General features: G+C 39.0%; 1 pseudogene; it reads left to right on the top strand.

Moving 5' to 3' along the window:
* Positions 1 to 586: 586 nt before the first annotated feature.
* LOC110202016 (14-3-3 protein zeta/delta pseudogene) lies at positions 587 to 1,292 on the top strand (annotated as a pseudogene).
* Positions 1,293 to 10,460: the final 9,168 nt, after the last annotated feature.

Genomic DNA, 10,460 nt, shown 5'->3' with positions numbered 1-10,460 from the left:
ACATATAGAGCCTGAATTAACCAGTCTACTCATCCCCTCCCCTACCTACTCTCCACATTGACAAGACAATAGATCACAGAAAGGCATCTAAGCAACCCAGGTGGGAATTGGGTATATGGACCACACAGCTGTGTTCATTGCCAGGATGAACAGGTGCAGGTTTTATTGATGCAACTGAAATAAACAACAAAATAGAATTCAACAGACCCAACACAGCTTTGCCGAAGTGGAAAGAGAAAGAGGTAATTTTGGGTCCTCTTAATGGAAGCTCACCTTCATATCCTATAGTAAGCTTTTCCAATTCTTTCTTGGCTGTATGATGGTGGATCAATCCTTCTTATATGTGAGAGTCCTATAGCTCTTGGAGAATCCACTGGATGATCAGGATTTCTGAAATTCCTAAATAAACATACCAGGCTTTTTCTATTCCTATCTCTCTGTAAGAATACTAGCGTATTTATTTGAGAATCATGGTATTATAGTATCTAAAGAGAAAGGGATGGCCACTGTCACCACCCAGAGACCACTGAAACCCCTGTCCATCTGTCTGCTGCCACCACTCACTCCGGGCACAGAACATTCAGTCATGGACAAAAATGAGCTGGTGCAGAAGGCCAAATTGACTAAGCAGATTGCGAGATATGATGATATGGCAGCCTGCATGAAGTCTCTAATTGAGCAAGGAGCAGAATTATCCAGTGAAGAGAGGAATCTTCTGTCTTACTTACAACATGTCATAGGGATCCAAAGGTCATATTGGAGGGTCATTTCAAGTATTAAGCACAAATGGAAGTGCAGATGGCCCAAGAATACAGAGAAAAAATTGAGAATGAACTAATGATGTGCTGTCTCTACTGGAAAAAAATTCTTCATTCCTAATACTTCAGAAGCAGAAAGCAAATTTTTTTATTTGAAAATGAAAGGTGACTACACCGTTACTTGGCTAAGGTTGCTGCTGGTGATGACAAGAAAGGAATAGTGGATCAATCACAACATGCATGTCAAGAAGCATTTGAAATCAGCAAAAAGGAGATGCAACCAATACATCCTATAAGATTGGATCTGGCCTTGAACTTCTCCATATCCTATTATGAGATCCTGAACTCTCCAGAGAAAGCATGCTACCTTGCAAAGATAGCTTTTGAGGAAGCCATTCCTGAACTTGATAGATCAAGTGAAGAATCATACAAAGACACCACACTAAAAATGCAATTACTGAGAGACAGCTTGACACTGTGGACATTGGACCCCAAGTCAATGAAGCTGAAGCATGAGAAGGAGGGGAGAATTAACCAGCTTTCTAATTTTTGTCTTTCTCATTCTAAAATTTACACAGTAGACCATTTGTCATCCATGCTGTTCCACAAATAGTCTTTGTTTATGATTTATGACATGTTTTTGTTACTTCTATTTGGATTTCTATATTTCCTATGTGTTTTTTAATGATTAACATTAGGGGAAGAGAGCCAGTTAACATTTATCTGTTATCGGTTTTCATCTGAGGTGGCCAATATGGAGATATGGAATTTTTATATATATTTTACATGTTTGGCATAGCACTTTTGGTACCTTGTGATTTCACAAGGCCAGTGTTTAAACAGCTTCCATGTCTAAGCAAAGAAAGCTGCCTCCATATTGGCCTGTCGTGTTGGAAGAATAAAGGGATAATTGGTTCCAGCCACAGGTATAGTTATTTTGGGTACTTTATGGTTGGAACACTAACAGCTGCGGTAGAAACAGATGTCCCATTGATATGACATGTCATTCCATGTGTATCTGTGGAATACACAATCTCAGCACGTACACCTTTATGGTTACAGTTACAAAAGTGTTCCTGAACACAAAGTTTTAACCCAATTTACTCTGGAGAAGGGCTGAGTTCCATTCCATTATTTGTAAAGTTGCCTGCTGTTTGCTTTCTTTTTTATTTTTTTGCTACATGCATTTTACTTTTATTTAAATGGTTTAGGTAACTTAAGAACAAATGTACAAGCAAAATGAGGTAAAAATGAATTGCTCGATATCCATAACATCATTGTTTAATAAGCACAAAAGTAAAGCCAAAAACCAAAACATGTATTTCACTTTTTTGAGGTTTTTTGCTTTTGTAAAGTTTTTGTTACTTGCCTAACATGCATGTGCTGCAAAAATAGTTAACAGGGAAATAACTTGAGATAGTGCCTAGCTTTGTTTAATGTCTTATGAAATTTTCATGAATGACCGAACCATAATTGTTAAGAACATATGTGGAATAAAAGTTTTATGAATAAAAAAGAAAAAAGAGAAAAAGGGACCTCAGAAGTTAGCTAATTCAAAACTCTTCATGATACATGGATGTCCTGTCCAATGTCCCTGACAAAAAATCACCAAGATTATGTGGGTACTGCTAGTGACAGAGAACTCACTGTCTCACAAGGAAGCTCCTTCCACTTGGGGGCATCTCCATTTAATTGGTCAAGTCAAGTCAATAAGCATTTTTAAAGCAATAGGCACTGTCCTTAGTGCTGAGGATACAAGAGGCCAAAAAGCAACAATAGCCTTGCCCCCCAAGGAGCTCACAGTCTAATGGGGGGGAGAATATGGCAACAATTACGTGCAAACAAATAGGTACAGTATAAATTGGAAATAACCTTAGAGGGGACCTAGAGTTAGGACTAAGTGCTGATATCAAGGGGTATCAGGAAAGCTTTTTAAAGAAAGCGGTATGATAGCTGGAAATTGGAAGAATCCAAGAAAGTCAGGAGGAGAAAATTATCCTTGCTGCTATTGAAACCAAGTCTTCGTTAACTTCTGCCCATTTGTTTTACCCCTGCCCTCTGGGGCCAAAAAGAATAATTTTTCTTCCACAAGATAACCATTATTTGAAAGCAGTGATCACATCCTATCTAAATGCTCCCTTCCCCAAGCCAAACATTCCCAATTATTTTAACCAACATTGTCTGGCATGTTTTGGAATCTCCTCGCCCTTTTTGTCATCCCACTGTGGTCATGCTCCATTGCGTCAGCACATGAGTATAAAATGTGGTGAATGAACACAACATAGCAAGATAAGACTCTATTAGCACAGAATATAGTGAGGCCATGACTTCTGTGGCTTTGCACATTAGGCATATCAATCAACAAGCACCTACTATGTGCCAGTTGCTGTGCTGAGTACTATAGCTACAAAGACAACCGCTAGACCACCTCTTGTCTACTGCAGGAAGGAATCAGGAGATGAAATACTCACAGTATTTATGTACCTACAAAATAAATATGAATAGAGAAGGAGATGGAAAACCACTCCTTTATCTTTGCCAAGAAAATCCCAAATGGAATCACAAAGAGACAGACATGACTGAAACAACTGAAGAAACAACAAAAACATGAAGTCACTTTGATTTTAACATTACTAATAAGTAGTGAAATTAGGAATGGACTCTTAAAGAAGCTAAGACTTTAATTGAAATGAGGGGAACTGAGTATTCCCAGGTGGGAAAATGAGGGAAAAGAGCTTGTCAGACATAGGGGACAGTACAAAAGCGTTGAGATGACATGAGAGAAAGAATGCTATGTATGAGAAACAACAGCTAGGCAATTTTGACTGGAATACAGTATGATTGAGGTAGAGTAGCTTGCAAAGATAAGCTTGAGCAAGGGTTTTTAATCCCTAAGGTTCTTTAAATGCGTAATTTTTTTAAAAAAAGATACAATTACAAAGGAAACCAGCCATACTGAAATATAATTATATAAAAAAAAAAAAAGTCCACGGATCCTAGGTTAGGGACCTCTGGGCTAGAGCCAGATTGTGATGGAATTGAAGTGCCCAAAGTAAGAAGGACTTTGCATTGTATTCTAGAAGCCATAGTGACCCAATGAAGTTTCTTGAGCTATACTTTAGGAATATACATTTAGCAGCTTTAATAAAGCTGGATTGAAGAGGGGAGAGACTAGATACAGGAAGACCAGTCAGAGGCATTCTTTGTTACTGTCTGTGTATATATATATATGGGTAAAGAACATCACTACTCTGGCCCTCAGTTGCATCATCAGGAAAATGAATGGGTTGGGAGAAGCAGTTTAGTATAGTGGATAGAGCTATTCTTGGAGTCAGGAAGGCCTTGGGTATAAAATCCAGTCTCTAACACACGTGCATATGGAATTATGGGTAATACAGTTATCTTCTCAGTTAATTTCCCACCCAACCTTTCACTGAAACTCTCTAATACTATAAATTGGGAAACAATTCCATTGAATTGGTAGGAAAAGCATCTTCAATGAGCACTTGCTACCCTAATGAAACCACAGATCTAGATCTTCTCCCTTCTCCCTTAAATAAAGAAATGGGTCAGACCAGAGGAACTCTAAGGACCTTTCCTGGTCTAAAACTATGATCTTATTCAGACTACACAACATTCTTCTTTGATTTTTCTTAGAAATGGTGTCATGGCCAACAGTGTCCATTGACATCTGACCCAAACATCCCTGTAGAGTAAGGAAAGGTTCAGACAGTGTTTGTCAAGTATACCACTATCACTAACCTTGTGACACTGTTGACAGAATACTCCTATGCACAAGACTTTTCCAGGCACACACCCAAATCAGGAGAAAAACACAAACACTCAGGGCAATTACCCAGAACCATATTGCTTTACTCCAAGATCTAAACTCTTAATTTTCACTCCCAATAAAATCAGCTTTACCATCACAGTATAAGGACCAAGTGAGCTGCTGCAGACTTTCTCTTTCCCCACTTTCATATCTTGCTTACAGGCAGCCTCAGAGCAACAAAGAGGTTGTTTTACTTTGCAGTGCTATTGGAGACACCTGCTGTCTTTCTGCCCCCACAGCTCAAGTGCCCTGCCTCCCTAATCATAATAATTCATAGCCTCAGAGACAGACTCATCTCAAAATCCAGATTTTCAAGGAGTAAGATTGCCTGGGATTGGAGGTTCCAGTGTTACCATTCGGAACCCCTGGAGCACCTTGTGTTTAATTAATGGTAAGAACAATTAGAGGCCTGTTATCAGTGTTATCTCTCAAACTGGAAAATGGAGCCACTCACCTAAAGCACGAAGAAGCATAAGTGACAATTTGCAGAGAAAAATTAAGAAAATGCTCCTTTTGCTTGGAGGCGTGGCTGCTGTTATGAAGAACAACTTACAAGTCAGCCAGGAATGATGAGGGGGAGGGGTGAATGGAGATTTATATTTTAAACAAACATTCAGGGAATCACAGAAGCTTAGAGTTCGAAGGGACTTCCGAGAAGGCCATCTAGTCCAGCCAATACATGAAAAGGAAATCCCTCTAGAATCCCTCCTATCTAACTTCTACTTTAAAACCTGTAATGAAGAGAAACCACCCATGGACTGAGCCAATCCACTCTACCACGACCAAGTTCTAATGGTTAGGCAGCTGATCTTTACGTAAAGCCCAAATCTGCCTCTCTCTATAATTCCCACCAGTTACTCCTACCTAGTTCTGTCCAAGATGTACAAAACAAATTGTTCATTCTCCTGACGATTTTCGAAGTGTTTGCAGTTAGCGATCAAATCTACTCCTACTTCTAGCCTTCTCTTCTCTAGGCCTTCCTGGGGGGAAAAAAAATCACTAAATGTTGAAACTGATTCAGAGCGAGGTCAAAGTTTGTCAGAGATGAGGAGGAAAAAAAAAGGTGTTTTCCTATGAGCACCAGAATTCAGATTTGAACACAAAACCAGCCAAGATAAAGCAACACAAGTCCTATTTAATCTTTATAGCGCTTTGTTCACTATTTGTTACAAGTTAGCTGTTGTATAATCTCTATCTAAAATCTATAATGCTGAACACATTAATTTAAATATTCTACTTATTTTTAGCTGCGTCTGGTTTTAAATTACCTCTTGAGGAATTGAACTAAAACAGGTTCATGTTAACAGGGAATCTTAGAGGTTGGAGGGGTTCTCCACCAACAAAGGGATTTTTTCAGCAATGCCAATGACAAGAGGATTTCACTTTCAGGAGTGGGGAACTCATTGCTTTTCTGATGGATGGTCAGTCAGCCCTTAATTATTAGAACTTTTTCTTCACTTGAAGTCAGAATCTACCTTCCCGTAAATCCCATATTTGATCCCAGTTCTGACCTCTGGAAGAAGTACGTTTAATGACACTTAATCCCGTTTGCCACATGACAACCCTTCAAATGTTGCCTTTGTTCTCCCCATGCCCTCTCTTCTTCAGGCTGAACATCTTCAAACCCTTCAATGGAGCCTCATGCATAAGGATTTTCACTGATTTCAGGATCCTTGCCACTTTCCTCCACATGTCTATTGGTTTGCCAAATGTCCTTCTTAAAGTATGCAACCCTCCGCTTGCCCCGGGCTTGACCAAAGGACTTCACATGTGGTTTGGCCTGCACAGACTGTGTTGACCAGATGATCTCAACATATTGTTTCTATTAATTCAGCCTACTAATTCATTATGCCCACAGAATACAAGCTCTGCCCAGTTCTGCCAAATGGGAAAGACTTTTCATCCATACTCAGAGATGAATTTGCATGGATGACGAGAGAAACATCAGCGTGGTTACACATAAGTAATCTTTGTGGCCAAAGCAAAAGATGACTCCAATTTACTAGATAACAGATGCACTGTGATAGGTCTTAGAAGCAGGGTAAGGGTAGTAGATAGCTTGCTGGACTTGGGCTCAAGAAGGGGTAGGTTTGAATCCTACTTCAGGCACTGAAATATGACCTTTAGCCTCTGAGCCTTAATTCCCCCATCTGTAAAATGAAGATAACAATAATACCTTCCTCACAGGGTATTTGAGAGGCCCAAATGAAATAAAAAATTCAAAGTGATTTGCAAACATAAAAATGCCAAGGAATGTCAAATATTATTCTTGCTGTTTTTAAGTCAAAGTAAATATGATTGTGTTAGCATCTATGTCCAAGGGCATGCAGGTATATCCTTAACAATTTGGCTTTCTGAAAAAGAATGCAAACACAACAAACTTTTAAGTTTTATCTTCATTATTAACATTTTCTCCATCACTTTTGTGAGTCTTGACAATCAACAAAACAATAAATCAATCCCTAGTCTGCAGCTTTGGCTGACTTCCAAGGTTTAATGCCTGAACTGAAAATTTAACAATCAGCTTTCCTAAGCCAGTTCAAGCAGGCTCCAGTATTTCCCATGCTCACTATTGACTCACCTTGTCTTTATAATAAGGTAAAACCCTTTAATATTTTTTTTCCTTTTTCGCATAAATTGATGTAAATCCATATTTTCCCCATATACTTGTACTATATATATATATATATATATGTATATATATATATATGTTTCAAATACCTTAAATAAAAATCTTAAAACATATTGCACTATAAGAGCAATTTGTGGATCTGGGCCCACATTCCAGCTTATCTATTGTGAAAAATGATTTTTCTTAGTAACCATTATCTTGAAGACTCAGAGCTTCTCCATTCCCCTTTTAAAACAGTTCAGTTCTTCAGAAGGCCATTACGATCTAATCTAGGGGCAGCTAGGTGGCACAGTGGATAGAGCACTGGCCCTGAAGTCAGGAGTACCTGAGTTCAAATCCTGCCTCAGACCAAACGTACTAGATATGTGACCCTGGGTAAGTCACTTAACCCCAACTGCCAAAAAAAAAACCCCAAAAACCAAGATCTAATCTAAATAGATCTATTCCTGCTCATTGTGCTGCCCAGACAGGTCTGGGAAAATGTTGATTCCTCCCTATCTCAAGATAAGTGATGTGGAAATTGGTATCTCTTTGATCAGAATTGTGACCTATACTTAAATATCCTTATTTGATATAGAGCACCTGCCAGTGTGTTGACCAATCAGAGTTGATTGGCAACCTTTGGGAACACCTACTCTTTGAAGGGCAAATAACCCTGTACCCCCAACCCCCAAACTGAGTCAGTTCTGCACTGGGCCCTCTTAGGGGGACCTACTTCTGGACTGTAACTCCCATACAATGCATGTCAAGCCAGCTTGAGAGAAATAAAAGAGTGGACACATGCACCCTAATTTTTTTTTGTCTCTTTCCTAGAACAGACTTCGTAATTTATTGGTGTTTGACATTAACATTTATCTATGGATTAATCTATATTTGGACTTTATTTTGAGACATGGGAGATGCTGGCGCAGGACTCCTCAGCATGGCAGGTCTGCATTAAAGAATTGTAGTAGCTCAAAAGAAACATGAGATGTCAAAATTTAAAGACATCTTCACTACAATTGTTTGTGTGGACTATTTGTGCCCAACCTGTGGTAGAACCTTCTGAGCTCATATTGGACTGATCAGCCACAGTTGGACAAAACTGCACTTTGACCCCAGCGTAATAATATCATTTTGATCTTCTTTGATCACAAAAGAAAACAACCTCATTATGAACTTTCATTGTGTCTTCTGCTCTACTAATTGTTCTTCCAAGCATCACAAGAGGATTTGATATTCATCATGTTGTCAAAGTCCTCAGTTCTAGTCCCTCACAAAAGTCCTTGATAGGATAAAACAGAGACTTGGGTCATTCCTCTGGAGAAGTCTCTCCAGGTTGACATCAATCACCAGCCTTTGAGTATGATTATTAAAAAAAGTTATGAATTGTCCTCCCCAGTACAAGTTTCCCTTCACCATAGTATCTGTGCTAGTTTTACAACCTGTATCAAGAAATCTCCATCTATATCCTCCACTTGCTCAGGATTTCTGTAGTCTCTTCCTTTCTTCCTTTAAAACTACACAACTGTCCTCCATTGCACTCCTTCATCCTTGCTTTCAGGTTCATGGATGCCTGAGTTTGGAGTGATTAAGTACATGATTTGTTGACTAGAGTGCTTTTTTAAAATATAATTTCCATGAGAGTATCTTTCTAATTTTAGTTAATTTTGAAAACAGCTGTATAAAATCCCAATAGGAACAACACATAATTTACAGCACTTTGCAAGTAGACTTTCAATTACCTGAGTCATCCAGATAAATAATATATAAGTGCCCCTTACTATAACTTTGCTATTTTTTTTCAAAGCTAATGGCTAGATTTTCCCCAGCCTCTGCCTGTACCAAATGCCTGATCTCATCAGAGGAAGGATGTAGTCTACTCTAGACACCCAATGGTCATGTTCCATTTCAGATTTGGCCAAATGCAAATGCCATCTTGGATGACTTGGTCTGTTTCACTTTCATTATTCACTCTGTTACCAAAACCCGTTGATTTTTCCTTCCTAACATTTCTTTAATCTGCTTCTTCCATTCCATTCCCATTGCCACCACCTTTATTCAGGTCCTTTTATGCTCTCACACCCATGCTGCTACAAAAACTCAAAAACCAGTCTTGTCAACTTCAGGTTCTTCTCCTCCAATATTTTCTGTATAACAGAGTAATCTTCCAATTTGTGCCATCTGCCCTTGCTTTAAAACTTCCAATGACTCTCCATTGTCTCTAAGTGAAACTGTGAAGTCCTTTCACTGGCATTTGAGGACCTCTGCAATCAGGTATAATTAACCTTGCTAACCTGCTTGCCCTCTTATTTTCCTATCTTTTTGCAAAACCAGACTCCTTGCTATTCCCCAAGCATACCTTACCCTTTCTTACCTTTGCTAACATCATTCTCTGCACTTACTGACACTGTGATATAATTTTCCTTATCTTTAGGTCTTGTTTATCTCAGTCAGCTTTCTGGAGAGCCTAGTTCCTTCATGGAGCTGATTTAAGAGACTTCTGTCTTTGCATCTTTGGCTACTTTAGGAAATAGAACTTCCAGGTTGGAAGAGATCTCACATATGATGCAGTCCAACCTGGAAGGCCTAGGGCACTACTCCTCTTTCTACTCCTCTAGAGAGACTTCCTGGAGAATTCATCTTCAAAGGAGCCAAGATTTTTACTTGCCCTTGCTGGGCAGGCCAATATTGGGAATTTCAGAAAGAGGAAAAAAGAAAAGACTATTTATTTCATTAATTTTATTCATTGAATAAGCATTTAAATGCCTCTTATGTTCCAGGGATTTTGGTGGGTGCTGGAGATACAAAGTCAAAACAGAAATGGCCTTTGTTTGTCAAGAAGGGACAGCTAGGTGGCAAAATAAATAGAGTACTGGGCTTGGAATCAGGAAGACTCATCTTTGTGAGTTCAAATCTGGCTTCAGATACTTATTAGCTGTGTGACCTGGACAAGTCACTTGACCCTGTTTGCCTCAGTTTCTCATCTGTAAAATGAGTTGAAGGAGGAAATGGTAAACTACTCCAATATTTCTGCCTAGAAACCCCAAATGGGGTCATGAAGCAACAGATACAACTGAAAAACAACTGAATGGAACTTGTCAAGAAACTTGTATTCATAAGAGCTAGAAGGTACATTAGAAAGTACCAAGTTCAACCCCCTCATTTTACAAATGAAGAAACTGAGGCTCAGAGAGATTGTGACCTTTTTGAGGTAGTACACCTAAATGACTGAGAGGAGATTGAACTAAAGATTAGG

Source organism: Phascolarctos cinereus, unplaced genomic scaffold (assembly GCF_003287225.1).
Source record: "Phascolarctos cinereus isolate Bilbo 61053 unplaced genomic scaffold, phaCin_HiC Scaffold_9;HRSCAF=440, whole genome shotgun sequence".
NCBI lineage: Eukaryota > Metazoa > Chordata > Mammalia > Diprotodontia > Phascolarctidae > Phascolarctos > Phascolarctos cinereus.
Note: the sequence above shows the minus strand (reverse complement) of the source record. Positions and strands in the feature narration are given on the sequence as shown.